Source organism: Ambystoma mexicanum, chromosome 5p (genome assembly GCF_040938575.1).
Source record: "Ambystoma mexicanum isolate Mex_15411 chromosome 5p, UKY_AmexF1_1, whole genome shotgun sequence".
Lineage (NCBI taxonomy): Eukaryota > Metazoa > Chordata > Amphibia > Caudata > Ambystomatidae > Ambystoma > Ambystoma mexicanum.
Genome location: NC_090930.1, coordinates 800,219,114 through 800,239,302, shown reverse-complemented (window position 1 = coordinate 800,239,302; position 20,189 = coordinate 800,219,114). Strand labels below are relative to the sequence as shown.

Here is a 20,189-nt window from a genome sequence, read left to right as displayed (position 1 = left end):
TCTCTCCATTCCATATACTCTTGGATGTGCACCAAGTGGTTAAAGCAGAACCCCTCAAAAGTAGAGGTTGGGCTCAAAGGCGATGAACCTGACTTGGGGAGTGAGAGTTGGTGGCCGGAAACCATGAGCACCTCCCCCATTAGTGAACTCTGTAGTATTTATATTAAACATTTGCAGCAAACTCTGGAACTCACTACCTCCCACACACAGAGCTCAAGACTCATTCTGGTCATTTAGGAAACAACTAAAAACACACATCTTCACTCAAAGTTCAAGTAACCAGCCCCCTACCCCCATAGGTCCTGAAAACTCTGCATGCTAATTTGTATGTTAGTTTGTTGTTGCCATTGCCCTGGTATCTGTCAATCTCTTACTCTGCCTGTGTCTGTATTGTACATCCCTTGTAACCATTGTAACCTTTATTTTCTGTAAGCAAACACCCAGATGCCTTTGGGTTCGGTGTGCTATACAAATGTCAAAATAAGTAAATAAATAAATAAAATAATATACCACAATGTCTCCTTCCATTATGAAGCAAGTGCCATTGTCAGATCCTGTTTTTTAGGCAAAACTTCACCCTGCAGAATCTTCCCCTGCAACCCTTTTAAAGACAATCATTGATACCCTCATTTCCTCTGAGCTGGACTATGGAAAGCAGCTTTCTGTTGTGCCGTCCTCACCCCAGATCTCCAGATCTCCATTGGCTACCAATGGCCAAAAAGCCAACTTAAAGCAGCCTGCATCTCTCCACAGAGTTCTAGTTAGACAAGGTGTCCAATTCCTGCTGTCCACATGTGGTTTGTGTACAGCAGCCAACAAACTACCTTCAACCACTGCCCATCTCCTCTGCCTCCCAAAACTCGCAACGAAAACTAGAGGAAGAAAAGCCTTGTCATTCCTCGGTAGCAAATTGCCGACAATTCTCGTCCTCACCCAGTCTCGGTCACGAACCAGCCCAACAACAATTCAGCGAGAAGTTGGACATCTGTCTTTTCCCAAAAAATGTGCTCCTCTTGTCTTTTTTTCTTCCATCTGTTCATACTCAATGATGCCATCCTTGGCATATAGCATGTTGCACATGTGAAAATAAAATTAAAATAAATAACAATTTGTTTTGCTCTGTAAATACTGGTTCAATATGTTTTGGGGAAAGGGATAATATTTGCCTAGCTTAGGGGTTTGCAACCTTTGGCTCTTTAAATGTTTTGGACTACAACTCCCATCATCCCTAACCAGCTTAGTCAATATCTACATATCATGGAAATTGTAGTCCCAAGCATCTGGAAAGCTAAAGGTTGGAGACCCCTGGTCTAGCTCAAACTTATCTCAGGTAGAAGAACGAAGCCTCTTTCTATGTCCATTGAATCCACATTGCAAAGCTTCCCAAAATGTCCTGAATCCTCCAGGCGAGACAGGTCTTGAAACTAGCATCTTTTTCCAAGAGTAAAGCATCCTTCCCCATCACGATATACTAACTAAATTGTTTTATTTCACAGACATATTTGCAGTTGATTTTAACAGTATCATGTTTTTAATTCTGGTTTTCTCTATTTCAAGCACATTGCATATAACTGTTGATGTGCACTAAATATTTTAATGTTTTTGTTTCTTACTATGCTAAAAACCTTTTCACACAACAATGTATTGGGGACATTTTCAAATATTCCTATTACTCATTTCAAATTGCATAGGCCTCTAACAACATTCGATTCACTCAGTGTCACATTCATTGTTGTGTAATGCATTTTCTGAAATGAGACCACTGTGCATTGTTTAATTGACTAAAGGTGATTGGCTGAGACCTAGTCATTAACATTAGAAGGGGCCTAAACTATCACACACCGTCAAAAGAAGAACATTGAAGATGACTAGGCATCATGTCAGTTAGTAAAACAATTGAGCTATCCAAACAAGGAAATGCTACACAGATTGTGCTTGGTTTCTTTTGTTTAAACAAAACACAGTTCCTCACACAATGACTGAGAAGGCAAACATTGTTCCCTTTCTTGGTTCGGTATTCTAATTTCAACTCAAATTCATAAGATCTCATTCTCAGTGTCAAAAATGTCTGAGTGGGCCTTTCTAGTTATTTTGCCTACTGTGTCTGCAAAGGTTCTATGTGATATAATCGCTGGAAGTAACATCGAGGGTGAGTCTATATTTTTTTAACCACACTTAACACCCTTCCAAATGTATTTTAGGACTGGTGCAATTACATAAACAAACTCCAGTGCTAGAATATTTGGGGAAAGTGTTGGACAGTGCCTTTAATAAAAATATTGAGTCACCCTCACTTTTATTTCCAGTGATTATATCTCTGGATACCGTCTGCAAAGCATCAGGTGTTACCTTAAAATAAGACAGACATCTCGCTAGAGCACCAGGGGCTCCTAATCTTCTGATGGAAGATAGCCACCAGAAAGTCTTACATGAAACACACTCCAAACCTGCATCTTGAAGCGGCCCAAATGGATCTCCCTGCAAAGCTTTTAATGAGAATCTCAGGCTTGGTGACAAATATCCTTGGTTGGATCAAGAAAAAGGAAGCCCCTAAACAGTGTAGGAGTCAGATTTGCCGGAACACCCAAAGAGACCATGGGCATCCTGAATCCTGAACTGCTACCCATTTGGATCCTGGATTGTGCAGAAGCTTTACATCCAAGGCCACTTGAATGTCGTTTTTTTTAAAATAACATTTTGTTGACAACAATGTAACTTACAAACTTACATATCCATTCACATGACAATCTGTATCCAAATACATCTACTTGTTTCCCCATCCCCCATCTCCCCCCCATTATCCATGCCTAATCCACCTACGTTATCTCTATCGCATTGCAACTGACATGCTCGGTATGTACATTAGTCTCTAATTCCTCATTATATCACTGCATGCTCACCATCATTGGTATCCCTGTGCCTGGAGGCAGGAAATTCCACTAACGTATGTTTCCAGGAGTCCAAATCCACATTCCGCTCATCCCCGCCTTGTATGGTGCCCCTTTCCATACTGATGTTTCTGCTTTCGTCCATTTCTGGAGGTCCTCCAACCATAAACGTACTTCCGGACACTTATGTGCTTTCCACCCCATCGCTATTCTATGTTTTACCAGTATGTATGCCAGCTCTTTCAACGCACTCACATGTCTCGCCCACTTTGGTCTTGCAAAGCTGCCCACCAGACAGGCCACCAGAGATCTAGTATCTAATGTAATGCCTGACCGTGCTAAAGCTTGGGTTATCTCTTCCCAGTATAGTCTTATCTTCGTGCAAGCCCATAACATGTGTACTACGTCAGCATTAATTAATCTGCATTTCGGGCAGGATTGTTCTGATGCATTACTTAATTTGGCTATTTTATTTGGGGTTAGATACGCCCTGTGAGTCACATACAATTGGATCAACTTTAACTTTCCGTTTCTAGACACCTTCTTGTGGTAAGCCATCACTCTGCTCCATACTTCATCTGTCAATTGCTCTTGCAAATCTGCTTCCCAGCTATGCCTGGTCTGCGCTAGCATATCTCATGGTCTCGACATCAATAACTCATATATTCTTGACACATCATGCCCTCCCTCTGAGATGCTGTAAAATGTTTCTATCATCTCGTCTTCCTACAGTTCCCCTCTGTTCCTGGACACGTCTGCCTTAGACTAGTGAGGAGACTGGTGTAAGTGAGATGTTGACCCAATTGTACTCCTGTATCCAGCTCAAGTTCCATAAACTTCTTTGGTCTCCTTTCTCATGGCACATCCCCCACCGTCGCCACCCCTGTTGGTTTCCAATACCTCCTCACATTTAGTCTCAGTTGTGTATCTTCCCCTCTGAGTGTCATCAGCGGGATCTGGGGTGAGTATGATGTTGCCTTCCCCCACAACCGACAAGCCCTACTCCACATTGCCCTGCCTTGCCTCAACAACAGAGGAGGCCACAAGTCTCACGGCACGACTGTCCATATCACCTCTTTCAAAAAGAAAGGAACACATGCTGCCTCTAGTAGCTGTGTATCTTGAGTCTGCTTTTCTGACAACCATTTGGCCACGAATTGCAGTTGGCTCGCCACAAAATATACTTCGAAATTGGGCACTCTTATACCACCTTGCTCATACTGGCTCTGAGGTTTTGTGAGTGCCACCCTACACTGCGAGTTATGCCACAGGAAGCCCTGACATATACTATCAAATCTCCTAAAGAAGGCTTTGGGTATGTCAAACGGTACGTTAGTGAAGTAATGGAGGAGTCTCTGAGTACGACCATCTTCAACAGTGCTGCTCGCCCCATTAATAAAAGCGGCAACCTTGTCCAGAAGGTCATGGAGTTCTCTATTCTGTCTACCGCTTTCAGTGGGTTTTTGTTCTGTCCTGGAATCATGAAAAATGTCCCCTCCCAAATATCTGAATGTGTTCACTTCCCACTTAATCGGTAGTGCCGACAACATGGTCACAGGTTTCCTTATGTATCCCGCTGAGGGGAATAAGCATGACATCTGCACATTGATCGTGATACCCGATAAGTCTGCCTAATGCATCAACACGTATAGAATGTACTGTAAATTGGTTTCCGGAAGTTGTAGGTACAGGAGCATGTCGTCCGCGTATAGGATAATCAAGTTCCAGCCCCCTGGCACAGCTATACCTGCATCCCGGTATTCCTTTTGGAGATACACCGCTAAAGGTTCCAATGCTAGGATGAAAAGCATTGGGACCAAGGGCAGCCCTGTCTTGTGCCCTTCTTAACCGCCACTTTTCCGAGATGAGTGTGCCTGTCCTGATCTGTGCTGGCAGTTCACTATATAGGAATTGTACCCATTCAATATATATGTGGCCCATGCCAAAGCTCTTCAACACCGCCATAAACCACGGCCATCTGATGGAGTCGAATGCCTTGACAGCATCGCGTGAGGCCACTGCTAACTGTTGTGTGCCACCTTGGGTATGATCTATAATCTGATGTAGCCTCCTAAGGTTGCCTACGATATTTCTGTTTGGCACATACCCTGTCTGGTCTGAATGTATAAGCTTAGATATGGCCGGCTTAAGCCTGTTGGCCATCAGGGCTGATAGGATTTTCCCATTGTGATTAAGCAATGAGAGGGGTCTATGCAAGCCGCAATCAGCGTCAGGCTTGTTGGGCTTCAATAGGGGGATAATAATCCACTCTCTCAGTGACCCGGGCAGTATACCTCTGTCTAACGCCTTGTTGAGCATAGCTAGCAATGGGGGCATGACATCTGTCATGTATTCTTTGTATAATTCACTGGGTAACCCATCTGCACCCGGGGCTTTGCCCTCCGGCAACTCCCTCATAGTGTGTTCTAATTCTTCTATAGTTATGGGGGCTTCCAAACTGTTAGCAGCCTTTGTGAATGTGCCTCCTCTTTCTCAGACCTCTGGCATTCCAAGGTCTCTGCATATAGCTCTCTATAGTAGTCATAAAAACATGTATTTATACCTTCCTGTGTCCCACACTTCTCCCCATCCCCACCTACAATCATACTTATAATTATCATATCCCGTTTAGTTTTACTTTTGTGTGGCCAGGCCAGCAGGCATCCAGGCTTATTTCCTTCTGCATGTTGTCTCTCGACATATTTCTTGTAATTCAGCATGCCTAGCCTATCCCAGTGTTCTAGACATTCGTGCTGCAGGTGGGTAACCTCTGGGGCCCATTCCTTAGACATGTCCCATGACCATTCTATGAATTCCAGTTTAGTTTCTGCCTTGTGTAGATCTCTTTCAATAGTGGTTTGCATTCCTTTCGTTTTAGCTATTGCTGCCCCTCAAATCACCACTTTGAAGGCTTCCAATAATGTGCCTGCTGATTCCACACTACCCGTGTTATATTTGAAGTATTCTTTCATCCCCCTCTCTTAGGTGTCCACAAAATACTGTATCCCTAAGTGATTCCCCTCTAAGCCTTCATGTCGGGATCCTAGCCCGGGGAGCGAAATATTGCCATGGGATCACTCAGGGGGCATGGTCCGAAAGTACCTGTGCTTTATATTCTGCCCCTTTGAATTCTCCCAGGGTTTCTTCGTCTGTGAACTCCTAATCCAGCCTAGTGCATAAATCCTTAGGAGCAGTATAATGTGAATATACCCTGTCATGCGGGTGTAGGGTCCTCCATATATCGGACAATTTGAATGCGTGCAACAGTGTATTAAGGCTTTAGCCAAAGGGGTTTGGTGTACAAATGTATCGTCTGATCTATCCATCGCTGGGTTAAGCGTGCAGTTGAAATCACCCACCCCACCTCATATCAGTGTGCCATCCCTGTATGAGCTGATCTTGGGATATAATGAACGGAACTAAGCTGATGTGACCTGATTTGGTGCATACATGTTAATAACACAGATTTCCCTTTGCTCCACCAGTCCCTGTATTACAAACATCCTGCCCTCTCTGTCTTGGAAGGTCTTGAGGACTCTGAATAGGACCAACAGTGCCACCCATATCAGGACCCCTCTGGCATATTCCGAATATGACAAGCCTAGGGTTGTGCCCACCCACTTTTTTGCTAGGGCATTTTGCTTCTCTTTGGTAAGGTGTGTCTCCTGCAGGAGAATTATATCGATTTTCTGGCGTCTCAGGTAAGTAATTATTCTATTCAGGGAGATGTGCCTGTTTAATCCCCTGACATTCCAGGACGTTATTTGCATTGAGGTAGTAACATATTCTTCCAGTATGGTGCATGTACTAAAGCAACCCTGTGTGGATCTATAGGCTAACTCCCCTCTAACTACCCCAACTTCCCTTTCCTCCCCCTCCCAACAATTGCCCAGTACAACACCTTGTGCTTAGGCATCCCCGCATCACACTCCTGCCCCAGATACTTGTCCTGGTGCTCAGAGTGCAGAAGGAGGATACGTAACCGCTAGTATCCTAAAATAACTAATCTAGTCTCAGGTGTAGGACGCTCTTCCCAGTGCATACCAAGCTGGGTATCTCACCAATGGCTTCTGCTTTTTGCAAAGAATTTAGTGCAAGTGTTTCATATGTGTCTCGGTTGTGCCGACTTTTTGCCCGATGGTCGTGTTCATTCCTGGCTTTTCAGTGTCTCCACAGTATGTTAGGATGTGTCACCTCCACCTTTCATTTGGTTATCTGCTTCAGTTTGTAAACTCTCTGTATCCATCCACTTATGCGCCTCTACAGTGAACTTGAAAAAGATGGCGTGACCTTTGTGTATGACTTTCAGTTTGTCCGGGTATAACAGCATGTATTTAAGATTTCCCTCCCGTAGCCTCCTCTTGACTGATGTAAAATTAATTTTCTGTTTTTGCACCAGGAAGGTATAGTCCGGGTATGCAGTGATATTGGCCGATGCTTGTTGAATCATGCCCCCGTTGCTGAAGTATTCGAGAATCTTTTCTCTGTCCTTGTAGTTTAATATCTGGGCTATTATGGGCCGAGGCGGGGCTCTGGTGGTGGCTTCCTCGTCTGGGACCTATACTCTCTCTCCACTGTGAACCCTGGAGTGAGGGCTCTTGGGCCTATTTCTTGTAGTAGCATATTTTCTATGAAGTTGGTCAGGTTTGACCCTTCTTCCCCTTCAGGAAGCCCAATAATCTGTAAGTTGTTTTGTCTAGCTCACCCTCCTTCTTCTTCCGCTCAACTTTCAAGGTTTCACACTTTTTCCTGCAATATCGCTACTTCTCTGGAATTGTCTTTCAAATTACTTGCATTCACTGCCTCCTCCTTTTCTAGAGCTCCCGTACACTCTGCAAGCACCCGCACATCCTGTTGCAAAAGGTTCACATCTAGTCTGATAGCGTCTATTTTAGATCCCAGTGCGCTCTTTAAGGCTACTATGGCATCTAGGACCTGTTTGCCTCCTTTTATTTTAGCTTGTTCCCCCTGTAGCGTAGAGGTCCTTGGTTGAGTGCCTTCGGGTGCTTGCCCGGGTCTCCTGAACGTATCTAATGTGGGCTGCTTTGCCTTGTTTTTGTGAGTCTTGGACACCATGAGTTATCTAGTAGGTGCCGGTGTAATCGTCTCCTACCAGTCTTTCTCTAGCCCTGCAATCCTACCGTTGGGGTCTAGACTTTGCTGGGTTGACCTACTCCGTCCTGCTCCGCCTCGCTGCAGCATAGCAGGTGTCAGTCAGAGGCTGCTGCTCGTTTACGAGGTTATACTGCTGGCTCCCTGCTATCCACCATATGCTCCACTGATGGACATGGATCACTCCTCTCTTCTCAGTTTATGGTATGCACGTGCCCCAGCAGCAGATGTTTTTTCAGTCACCCTCTTTGGGGAATATTTTGTGGTGCCCTGTATTGTCTGCTCAGGGTCCCTGCTGGTGTTCAGTGTGCTCACTTGTGGCCATGGGACTGCCCGTCCCTGATCTTCCTCACCGTCGATCCGGTCCTCCTGAACTAGTGCTGGTCCTTTATTCCCCTAATGCAGCCCATGACCTGGGGTCCTTGGGCTTCGCGTGCCAGCAGTCCTCCACCATATAACAGCCCTCGAGTTGTGAATGCGCATCTACACTCTGTTTCCCCTTGCTTCCGGGGCCATTCTAGATCATCCTCATACCAGGGCCTACTTCAACTACTGTAAGTCTCTTGCATATCTTGCGGTTTGCTGCCCTCTCAGCCTAGATTCTTTTCAGGACTTGCAATATACTGGTGTGCATTGCTTTTCCCAATCCCTGTGGGAACCTTGTTCAGGGCCTTGTCTACATGGGGTGTGTTGTTGCACTACCTCTATTGCTGTGTGTCTCTTTGTAGGTGCTGCAGCGTACTCACAGTTTGTCAGCCTTCAGTGTCTGGCACCACCTCCTGATAAAGCCCACTTTGCTGCTCATACAGCACTGAGTTTGGGCTTTCTAGACGAGGGCCGCTGCTCTTGTGGGCACTTCTTAGAATAGCTGATGCCTGCTTGCACCCAAACATCCCAGACCCTCTAACTTTCCTGGGCCGCTTCTGCTCGGGGGTCCCGCCTCCTCCTCCTGGCTCTCTATGGTCCGTGCTCACCTTTAAGAAAATAATATGATATGGCATTTATAACATGTCTATACACAAGTGTTTGGTACCCAGCCAGCGTTGGTTTCCCTTCCTTCAAGGACCTCCTTATTGTTTGGAGATTAGAGGCTCCCTCCAGGATACTGCTTTATTCTGTCTTGTAGTTTGCATGGATTAGACTTTTCACTTAGCATGCTTTAAAGTGTGCACTCCTGCTCCAGCACCTGGCTTACATGCTGCCGTGTCTCACGAGCTGCGTGCCGGCCCGGGTGGGAGTCTGCTATGCATTCCTTTCTATTGTTTCCCAGTGTTCGTATTCCTGAGGGCTTAACAGTATCAGGCTACTGCTTGTATGCAGTAGAATCAGATTAACGGTGTGTAACTGTCCTTTGAGGGTTTGCCTTGCTTTCACTGCAGGGACATTATCGCTTTGATGTAGGCTTAGTTGCCTCTTGGTGCGGCATATTCCGGTAGTCAGTGCTATCTCCTCTGTCCCTCAATCCGCCTCTGACCGTCTTCATCAGCTTTTTCTGCTGCCTGCTCCCGCCGTACACCTGATGTTCGGGGTCTGCATCGGTGTGGGCTAGCACTATTGTTCTTGTGGACACTGCCACCTTTTACCTCGCGTCCAAGGATTTGTTCTGCCTGTCCGCCTCACTGCCGGTGCTGCTTATTTTTCATGCGGCTTATACTGAAAACGTCCCTTCATCATAGCATACACCTCTGTTGCCTCTCCAGCATCTCTTGCAAGTGTTGGGACCTCGTCACTCACCGCACATTGAGTTTTCGACAGTGTTAAGCATCCAACCCAGCTTGTATCCTGCTCTGTCTTTGTTACACTTCCATCGCTGGCAGGGCTGGAACCGATCAAAGGCTCCAGTCAGGCCGCCGTCCTCCACCCTTACTCTCTTCACAGTCTCACTGTGCTGAAGTGCCCCCTTTCATCTCAGCTCTTTGTCTCGCGGCAGCCGCCATCTTTCTTCTTCATCCCTTTGTCGGACCCCAAACTATCATTGGCTCGCATGCCACGATTCCTCCAACCGCAGCCCTCAGCTTACTCGCATCTATGCACAACCTCTTTATTTTCTTGGTGACTTGTTCCTGTGCACAACGCATAATTCAGCCTCCGTTCGTGCTCAGGATCATTCCGGATCGGCAGGAGCTCTTGGAATCATGTCCTACTGCATGGCTATTTAGCCACGCCCCTCACCAATTGATTGTCAGTAGTGCTTTGGTTTCAAAGATGCTGAGGAATGAGAAGGATGCATTCTAATCCAGGAGTACCAGGGCTTATCATATGGTCTGAGAAAATTAATTACGCAGTTTTTTGAATGAGCTTATTGACCACAGGTTTAAATGCTGGTCTTTTATCAGCAGGTGACAGCTTTCCTTGCAGCAATAAGAAAAGGCCCTCCCCTCAAACGTTTTCTTCAAACATATTATCCAGTGGCAAACTAAAAAGCGCTGTAAGAAAGGACTGCACAGCAAACTATTCTTCAGACTACCATGAGGTTTCTGGTCTTGAATATATACATTTCACTCAGACACTACAGATGCTCCACTAGTCAAAGCTGCTGGATTGATGGCACCCTTTGAAATATCTGCAATCATCTGGCTACATTGTCCAATCTTTAAGTCAACAGAATCTTTTTATTGTATCACTGAATAGAGCACGCCTATATCCTTAAAAATACACTGGGCAAAGTACACCTTAAAAAAGGCCAGTTCCTAGAGTTAGATGTTCTCCAGTGTAAGCATTTTTTAAAGACACATACACCTTCTTCCCCAGGGGATCTTGTGCAGCCATATCCTCTACTGCCATGGCATCAACATGAGCCGCTTCAGAATAAGACTCATCCGATCCATTTACTGGATATCCCTTGGAGATAAAGTTGGGAATGCTGATAATATTCTGAATAGCCTTAAAAATGGGAATCTGTAAGTCAGAAAATCAGTCACATCCTCCCTATCCAGAGTGAAATCCCCATTTTGCCATACATGAGCCAAACCCTCAGGTCTTTTGTCTATCTCAATGTATCAAGTCTTAGATTCTTTGTCCTCCTCATCTCAGGAACCCTCAGGAGCAGTAGAACCTTTTTTAGAAGCCAAACCATCCTTCTTGTTTGCAGCTCATCGCTCATTTTGAGCAGCCCTGCAGAACACTTTGATCCCTGGGATGACTGCTATCATCAAATATTTGTTGCCAATGGTCATTACATTATGACCTTATATTATGCTGTGATCTGGGCATCGGGAGTCGGCAGGGTACACCAGAGAAAATGCATGCCCTTCCCATTGCGCACGAGAAGAGGGGTCCCTTACACACTTAGGGGCATCCTTATCACAGGAGCCCTTTGTTTCCTGCTGCTTTTTGATGAGGGCCGGGGGGGGGGGGAGAACAGGAGAAAGACTGCCCCCTGGAATGCCTTCCAATACACATTTATCCATTTTATTTACATATTCTTCAATGAGTTCATCTTCCAGAACTTTCTGATAATGGTCTTTCCTAAAGCATTCACCCGCCTTCTCCTGTCACCCCCTCTGCAGCTCTCCTTAATGACTTCATCCAGAGCTGCCAAAGAAAATGCCCCATGACACGGCCTAGTCCGACTGGCACTTTCAGATTCAAAAATGGAAGGTAAAAATACCCTCTTCTGCCAATGGGCCGGACCCAACCAAGTCCCATGGCAGGCTTGTGATGGCATAAGATTTAGCCAGCATCCTGCAATGTCATTACACCATTATGCCCAGGTGCATCCGTGCCGTCTATCAGCAGAACAAAATAACAGAAAGCCCCATTATAGGCCTATGTAAGAAATAGGACAAGGACCCTCTGACTCCACCCCAATTAATAACTTCCTGGGAGGGCGAGCTACCCACCACAATCCCCCTAATCATTTTGCTTATTTGTTTTACTTGAGGTAGTTCAGGATGCTCATGCTATATTAAACTTCAGCTGAAGACTTTAGCTCAAGCATTCATATCAGACTTGTCAGGACTCAAGGTACCAATTGTTGTTTTGCATTGACTTAAGATTTCCTTTTACAATTTGACAATCCTTTGACTTGCACATTTCTTTTTTCAAAATGTGTGGATTACCCTACAAATCTGTTATTATGGGTCAGCTCTGTGCAGCTGGCTAAATTACAGATTTCTGGTGGTCTGGAACACACCTGAAATGCTGATTTACTGCACCAAATGATCCTGATATTCTGATATGCTGGGCCCTTGCTCAGGTTTTTTTCTGTGGCAACGCCACAAACATGGAATTCCCTACATACCTATATTCATATTCGTCCCTCCTTGTTATGATCCAAAAAGGCGTTCAACAAGTTGTTATCGTCTTTGGTGTATTTCTGGTTAGAATATATTTTGTGATTTTTACATTTGATTCTTATTTCTAGATTGCCGCATAGGAACATTGTTGTTCAGCGCTATGTTATCTTTTGACGTTCTGGCACGCTGTATACATTTTTAAAACAAACAAATAAAACATGTCAGGTCAGAAAACTCTGCAGAAGCTCAGAAGAGATGTTGCTGGCTCATAAATCCCAACTTCTCTCAAAAATGGATTTAATGTTTTAATGCCGACAAAATGTCAAACCTCAAAGATACCTTATTTACAAACTTGGTCATGATTTTCTTTTTAAAAAAAAGTTTTTATTGATTGGCAGAAGTTACAGCAACCACACTTGGCAGAGTACATTGTACAATAGATGCATTAGTGATATACAGCACATATAGCAAACAAGTCATGATTTTCAAATGATGAATTCAATGAGGCTTAATATGCCATTCTACAAAGTTAGAAGGATCTTAGCTAATTAAGTCATTGTATTCCCTAACCATGCAAGCAGACACGTGCTTGTGTCCTGATTAGGTCATAGGTGGGTTTGTTTAGTTGCTAACAGCTTCAGCCTTTCATGGGTGGCCTGACTCATGTAAATGAAACAGTAGTTCTTGCTGAGTTATTGAATATTGGATTTTACCATGCTACCTCAAAGTCAATTGTTAGATAATGCACAACCTGGATATAAACTAAAGCAATCCCTTTAATTGTAAGTCTACTACACTAAATCATTTACAGCGCAGATCAGATGTTTGTAGTTTTTGATATCCCCCATCAAGAGAGTTATCTAAATACATTTTTTCTTGGTCACTAACACGTACTCACCCATGGCCAAGATGTTGGCACCTATGAATAAACCTGCACTTAAAACCCCTCTTCTTGATAGTGCTCTCCTCCTACAGTCCTGTCACCATCCACTGAAGGCACTGAACCAGTGAAGGTATCTAATGGTTTAGTCAAAGATATTTTCTGTCTCCCCCCTTTGAAATATCATCGACATATACATTAGGTTTGTCAGTCCATGAACCTGCATCCTCTACAATTATCTACTTGAGAATACGTTTTCAATTTTCCTACTCATGAGGAACGAATTAATGCTTATTTGCCCAAAAATCTGATGCAAGACTGCCTGTGAGGAAATCACTAAGGGAGTGGAGTAGGTTGAGAAGAAAATTAATGTATTCCCCTTGCCCAGCTATCCAAGAGCGAGAGCTATCAGGAGGGGAGAACCGCTAATTTTGTTTTTTACTGGCTATAGTTCCACTACTTTTTACATCTATTTTCACCATTACAGAACAGTTCTTTTTGAAGTTAAAACATACCTCTTCATTTTACCGCCCTACAGCAGTTACAGCTCAATTGAAATCTGTTTCTCAGTACATTCACAATGACGGAGTGCCATCTCATCCTGGATGAACTCCGTTTCATCTAAACTATCCAAGCTTGAGGAAGTTCTGCTAACACTATGAAATTATCTTTCCCCCATATCCCCCTGATTTTTGGAAAGGTTTTCAAGTTGATATCTCAGGTTAAGTGCTACATTGGTAGCTGATTAAGGGCCAAGCCATTTCCACCGGATTTTATTTTAACATTAGGTGGCTACATGGGATTTACACGGGATTTGCCCCATAATGCCTCTGGACAAGTGTGCAGCTGTAGTAAAAGCCCTAGGAACTAGTCACGTGTACTACTGTAATGCACTCGTGTGGAATACCTCATGACCACAATTGATTAATTTGTCTGGCTTTTTCAGAGCTTCAGAGATAAATGATTCAGTGTTGGAATCTAGGCTTTTTGATAAGGTTCCACATTCTATTCAAGACAGCACACATTTCTCTAGTGGCAGGCCACTGCTGAAGCAGCTGCTGTTCAGGTAGTTGTTAAGTATGGTTTTCAGAAGAGTTAAGGTCAGTGAGTAGAGGTGATTGATTTCACAAGGCCATATAAAAATGCTCAAACTGATTGACCAACTGAGAGAAATAAATGACTTCCTTTGCCTGTTCCACCCACTTGGTAGTCAACATGGCCCATTCACAACCCCTTGAAACATGTGTTGTACCTTGCTCTCTCAAACCTACTCCCTCATGTGTGGGAGTTGTAGTTCTACTACATGGTTTGGCACAGTTCTACCACTGCCCAATACCACTGAACTGAAATATTGAACCATAAATACATATAGAGAGATGTGGTGGGTCAGAAGCAGGACGCGGACACTCTGAGGGTATTTTCACCATATCTGTATTAAAGAACGAGAATAAGGCCTATCTTTCCCTATCTCTTTGGGGTGTCACCTACCTCAATGAATGTCCGAAAGAAAGAGGTCTGCTGTCCAAAACTAATCCTAACTGACCCTACCACTAGTTTAATCAACTACGGTCAAGAGAATAACTCCCTTCCTCTGCTGGTTGTAACTTTGCACTTGTCTTCCCTTCTTTTATAGTTCTTGTTAATTTGCAATTTTTAAGTAGTCTCTCATTATCCTATGCATAAGTTCCTGTAACTCCATTATAGGGCTGGTAGTCTTTCTCTCATCTTTGGTATAGGTTTTCCTTGCCCTTGTCCAAATCCTTTGCTCTGTTTTAGAGAGTTCTGAATATTCTTGTGTAGTGCCTTTTCCTCTGGAGCTTTGACTTTCCAAATAATTATTGTTCACCTTTTCCTGTTATGGACTTTCTTGTACAATGTTTATCCTTGGGACCTCTGCGGTCTTTAGTTCACAGTTGTCGCTCTCTGTTGTGTTCTATTTTCTGTTTCTTGGATAATGGACTATTTTCCTCTCTTATCAAGGTAGTGATACTCCAATTCTATTTCTCTCACTCCTGGAGGTGTCTGTGTTTCTCTTATCACATTAATACAGCTCAAGTTTATCAACTTGGTTTTCACGCTTTTGTCATTTCTCTCTATTATGTTCCACTCTTTGACTTATGGATAATGGGTTATTTTCCCCTAATCCCAAGGTAGTGATACTCCAATTCTATTTATCTCACTCTTTGATATTTCTGTGTTTCTCTTATCGCATTAATACAGTTCAAGTTCATCAACTTGGTTTTCACGCTTTCGTCATTTGTACTGGGACCAGTTTCTCTGATTGTATAATGAGTCCCTTTTAGCTTCCTGGTATTCCTGTTCTCTCCATTAACTTCAGAATTTCAGGGGAACATCTCCAGTGCCTGATACCAGAGACTGTCTCCTTCCTTCCATTTGCTTCTCGGTTCTCTTTCTACACCCGTTTTTTGCGAGTTTCTCTTCTCGGCTTCTCAATACCATTATGCATATGGGTAACCGGACCGTTCAGTGCTTTCTCCATGGGGTGGTGTCAGCATCATTGAACGGGCAACCTACCCACCAATCGACTCCATAGAGTGGGATTGCCAGAATCACTGGCACCGATAGTACTGATGCCAGTGATTCTGTCATTTTTCTGCCGGTAGGGGCGTGAATTACTGGTAGGTCATGCCTGCCGGTAGATCAGTGCCTCTACTGACAGACTTGTGCTTTGCCGATCCGGAAAAAATGATGGTGCTGGAATTACCAGCATTTAGTCCAGACCGACAGAGTTGCAATGAACCACTGCCTTTGATACTATTTAATATGATGTTTATCTCTAAGGTATTGATACATTGATGAGGTTAATGCCCATTTTAATTGGGCCTAGAACTTTTAAGTGCAGGAATTTAATGATGGATTATGTCAATTGGGACAAATGTATACATTCTCAGTATTCAGGAGTTAAGGATACATTTGGTTCACATACTTCCTGAAAGACTACCCTCACCAAGTGAAACTACTTCTTTTTGTATCCAAAACCATCACAGTCACCTGCCATGAACCTCAGTGATGGGGCATGTCACTGATCCTATACAACATCTATATTTCACTACCCTTAGACGGGAACCTTATGTCTTGTTGGATAACTGTCTAGTTAGGTGACAGCCTCAGACATACATGAGGCAAGGCTAGACTTCACAATTTCGAATCCTGTTCCCAGACAGACTGAACCGTTCACGCTTGCAAGTTCACCATGCCAAAGTCGATGCATTGAGTCCTGTAGGTTGGATATTGATAGCAACTATTATCGCACTACTTAAAATTGGGATGAATACAACATAAACTATTATATAAGAACACACATTATTGTTTTTATCCTTATCATCAAATGATGCAGTATCAGCTCCCAGGTGTAGGCTGATGCTACTCCAGAAGAATGCCCACCAACGGGTGTGTCAAAACATAATGGATCACAAACCTATAGTCTGCTCCTTGGCTTGTGCTGTCCTAATCATCTTCCCTCGACTGATGGCAGCCATTGGGTCCTCCCGGCAACGCCCTTTGGTCATGTTTTATCACCCACATTCATTGACACTCAAGTGAATATAATACAAAGGAGTTGCCCTCTCACTTTCGCAGTAATCCCATAGAATCACCCTTTTTCCTGCAGTTGTCAGGTCTAGACTAGTCCAATACCTCATACACAGGGGCAACACCTTATGTACACAGCATTGCCTTAAAAGCAAATTAACCAGCCACCCTGATGCCCATCTGACATTCAGACTCTGGTACAATGATTAAGTGCGCATGCATGCATGAAAGGCACTACCCTGGCCGATGCTCAAGCAAATGACCAAATTAAAGTTTCTATGCCTGGTGCAACAGCTTGTCTGGTTGTACCTCTTGAAAGTCATCGAGCCTTACCTGCCATCTTACTGCTTAACATCATAGTCTTACAATCTTAACTTAGGCAGTTACATAAGAGCCAACGGTGTCGAAGGAAAGACTCTACATATCGAAGATGTCACCCTCTAAAATGCTCGCCCTTCTTCTCACCTATGATTGGAAGCAGAACTAGTGGTATTCTGCACAGCAGTGAACACTCATCTCCTCGACTCTGCCTTTAGCCAGTGGTCATTATGATCTGATTACTCCTTCTACCGGGAGCCCAACTAGCCAGCTAATAGTTAAGACCACTCTCACCCAACCAACTGCACGTAGCTGACAAGGAGCGCTATGTCATGCATGGCTTCTCGAGATTTTCCTGGATTCTACAATTTACATTCTGGGATTTGTAGTCCAATTATTGGGGGACACAAAACTACAAATCCCAACATGCACCATGAAAAGCTATGTCTCAATCCATGTGTCACTCATGCCACGGTAACAATTGGCAGATTTCTTCTTCCAAAAGGCTTTTCCGCCATCCATCATTGTTCGATTTTCTTCACTGGATGATAGGACTGACACCTGATCTCACGATACACTTTGGAACCCATCCCTGTTGCATCATGCTGCATATAACACATAGATTTACCTTGATCACCCACGTGCCCCTATTGGTCTCTACTAGGTACTCTTCTCCAACCTACCTCCAAACCGCTTCTGCAGCATCTAGGGACTTGCAAGAACCGTAAATAAATAAATGAATAATCCACTAGTGTCAAAGGACATGTTGTTTCTGTGCCGTGTGTTGCAAAGGTCTTCAAATCAGCTAGTCCGTCCATGCATTCGAACCATAAAACGTGCTGAACCTAAATGTGTGCTTTTCATTTTTAATGTGACATTTAATTTAACCTGATTCCTGAAGCTAAATAAACCTTTGATTATCTCCAGTTTTGGACGGTGATAAAGCTCAACTTGACTACTGCCAATGTACCCATTGCGCACTGCAAAGATCATTGTGGTCCCTGTAGATCACAGGTTAGGATTTGTAAATAACTTGCTCAACATGTCATTATAGTACACCACCTCGGGAGGGCGGATAGCTCAGCTGCAACGTGTTCGCCTTGGAAGAAAGACTACACAGAGCAACACAGGTTCAATCCCCGGGTCCGTGCTTAGAATCCTCTGGGTATTAAGCACGTTATAAATAATCTATCATATCATACCTGACACTGAGTTTCTTTAACCTCTAATCTTTGAGAGGCAGAGTACACCTCTCTTAGCTGCATGTGTTATACAAATCATATATGTTTATATGTCCGTCCTAGCATGGGTGGACTGGCCTATAAGGAACCCTGGGGATTTCCCGTTGGCCTCTGCACCCTGGGCTTCTTTTGAGTGGTAACCTGTTTTATTTCCAAATGCCCCCGTAGGCAGCGCTGGCGATTGGGCCGGGTCTCGCTGGATCCGAGATCCGGCACCAGATGTGTAGCTGGATATCGGGATCCGGCCAGAGTCAGCCGCCCCAAACCCATGCTCTGCGCTAGGAAAGTTAAAAAAAAAGGGGGAAAAAAGTGAGCGCCCACAACGGCATGGAGTAGTGGGGCAGAGCACCACATTGCCACCATGACCAGTCCCTCGAATCAGAATGTAGCGCACAAAACTGCTAATGATGGTCCATTAGTCACTGAATAGTTTTGTGCCTACATTCTGATGGGAGGGGAGGTGCAGTGGGGTGTGGGTAGTAGGCGTGCATTGTAAGCGGCTTTGCCTCTCTGCAGGTGTGCATGTGTCATCTTTGACATAAAACTTAACACTCTGTGACTCACTTTGATACAGGTCACAGCTGCAGGAAAAGCAAACTGTATCTTCCTCTGGTGATGGGTCACAAGAGGAAGTTACAGTCCTCAGCCACGACCCAGTTTATTTATTCATGCAATGTTTGTCAGATACATGGACCAGATTATTTATTCAGCAATGTTTGTCGGATACCTGTATCCGACAAACATTGCATGAATAAATAAATATACAGGTATCCGACAAACATTACATGAATAAATAAATATCCCTATTAACATTGAAACTATCCCACACGATGCAGCCACCCAACTGCTTCCAGAGGGGAGCTGCAGGAGCTGTGCCGGGTGTGGTTCAAATAAAAGAAAACGTTGCTGATGGCGAACAGAAATCAGCAGGTTTTAAGAATGAGGTTGCTGGACAATCCCTCGGTTTAAAGCAGGATTTGCCCTTAGATAATCTGCTCTTTCGCCATTAGCTAGAGTCATTGCTCTTCTTAATGATTCTTGCACAGTCCTCCTCTGCATGAGCTCAGATCACAGTGCAGACTAACATTGCTGTTAGTAGTTTAGGTGCACAGATGGCTGGTACGGTTTGCTCCCGCGTACATGTGCCCATCATCCTGTGTATACATGTTCTGAGCAGGGTTGGACTGGGCCATAACATTGTCTCCGGCACCAATGAAAATGTGGCCTATTCGTGTAGATGGCAACGTATTTCTTTTCTGACCCTGTTTGAATAGAACCGAAGGGGGAGTTTTCAAAATAAAATGGGATGCAAATTGTGCATTTTAAAGAATATTTACTCAGTAACACTGGTCAAAACTATTATATGCATAGTGAGGTAACTCATCGCCAGTGCCAGGGAAGTGGTTTAAAGTGGAAATCATATATAGTTCGGAAAAAAAGCAGCATGAAATAAATTGCACCGTTTTAAACTATTATTTTGTACATGTCCTTTGATCAGAGGTCAACTGCCAGCTCCGACCCCCTAAACCGCGCTTCCTCGGGCACTGCCCCCTTCAACTCCGTCCCCACCCCAGCCCTTGCGGGATCCACCACTGCCCGTAGGAGAAGTATTGGGCTTGCCGACATGGGCGCAATTTTAGGGGGTGACAGAGGTGTTTGTCCCCCCCAACTTTAATGGCACACGATTTTGTCCCCATTCATTTGGCTGGGGCGCCTTTTCTTCAGATGTCATGTCCCCTCCAACATTTGCAGCAAAGTTACTCCATTGCTTGCTGAAATGTGTAACATGGCGCCACTTTGAAAAATATTTCCAATTCCAGGGCCTCTTTTGGTTCGCAGCCCACCACTGCATCCTAGGAGAGTAAACACGACTTTTGTAGTGTTCCGTTTAGGTTGTGTTATTTGGGAAGATGCTCGCCTTGTGTCAGCAGGACGTCTTTTATTTGGGACTCACGCATGC

At 44.2% G+C, this 20,189-nt stretch overlaps 1 protein-coding gene across 6 annotated transcripts in view; it reads left to right on the top strand.

Annotated features, from left to right (window-relative positions):
* Positions 1 to 20,189, top strand: part of PDE1C (phosphodiesterase 1C) — a 2,232,090-nt gene that overhangs the window by 1,101,301 nt on the left and 1,110,600 nt on the right. The gene's annotated exons all lie outside the window — the stretch shown is intronic.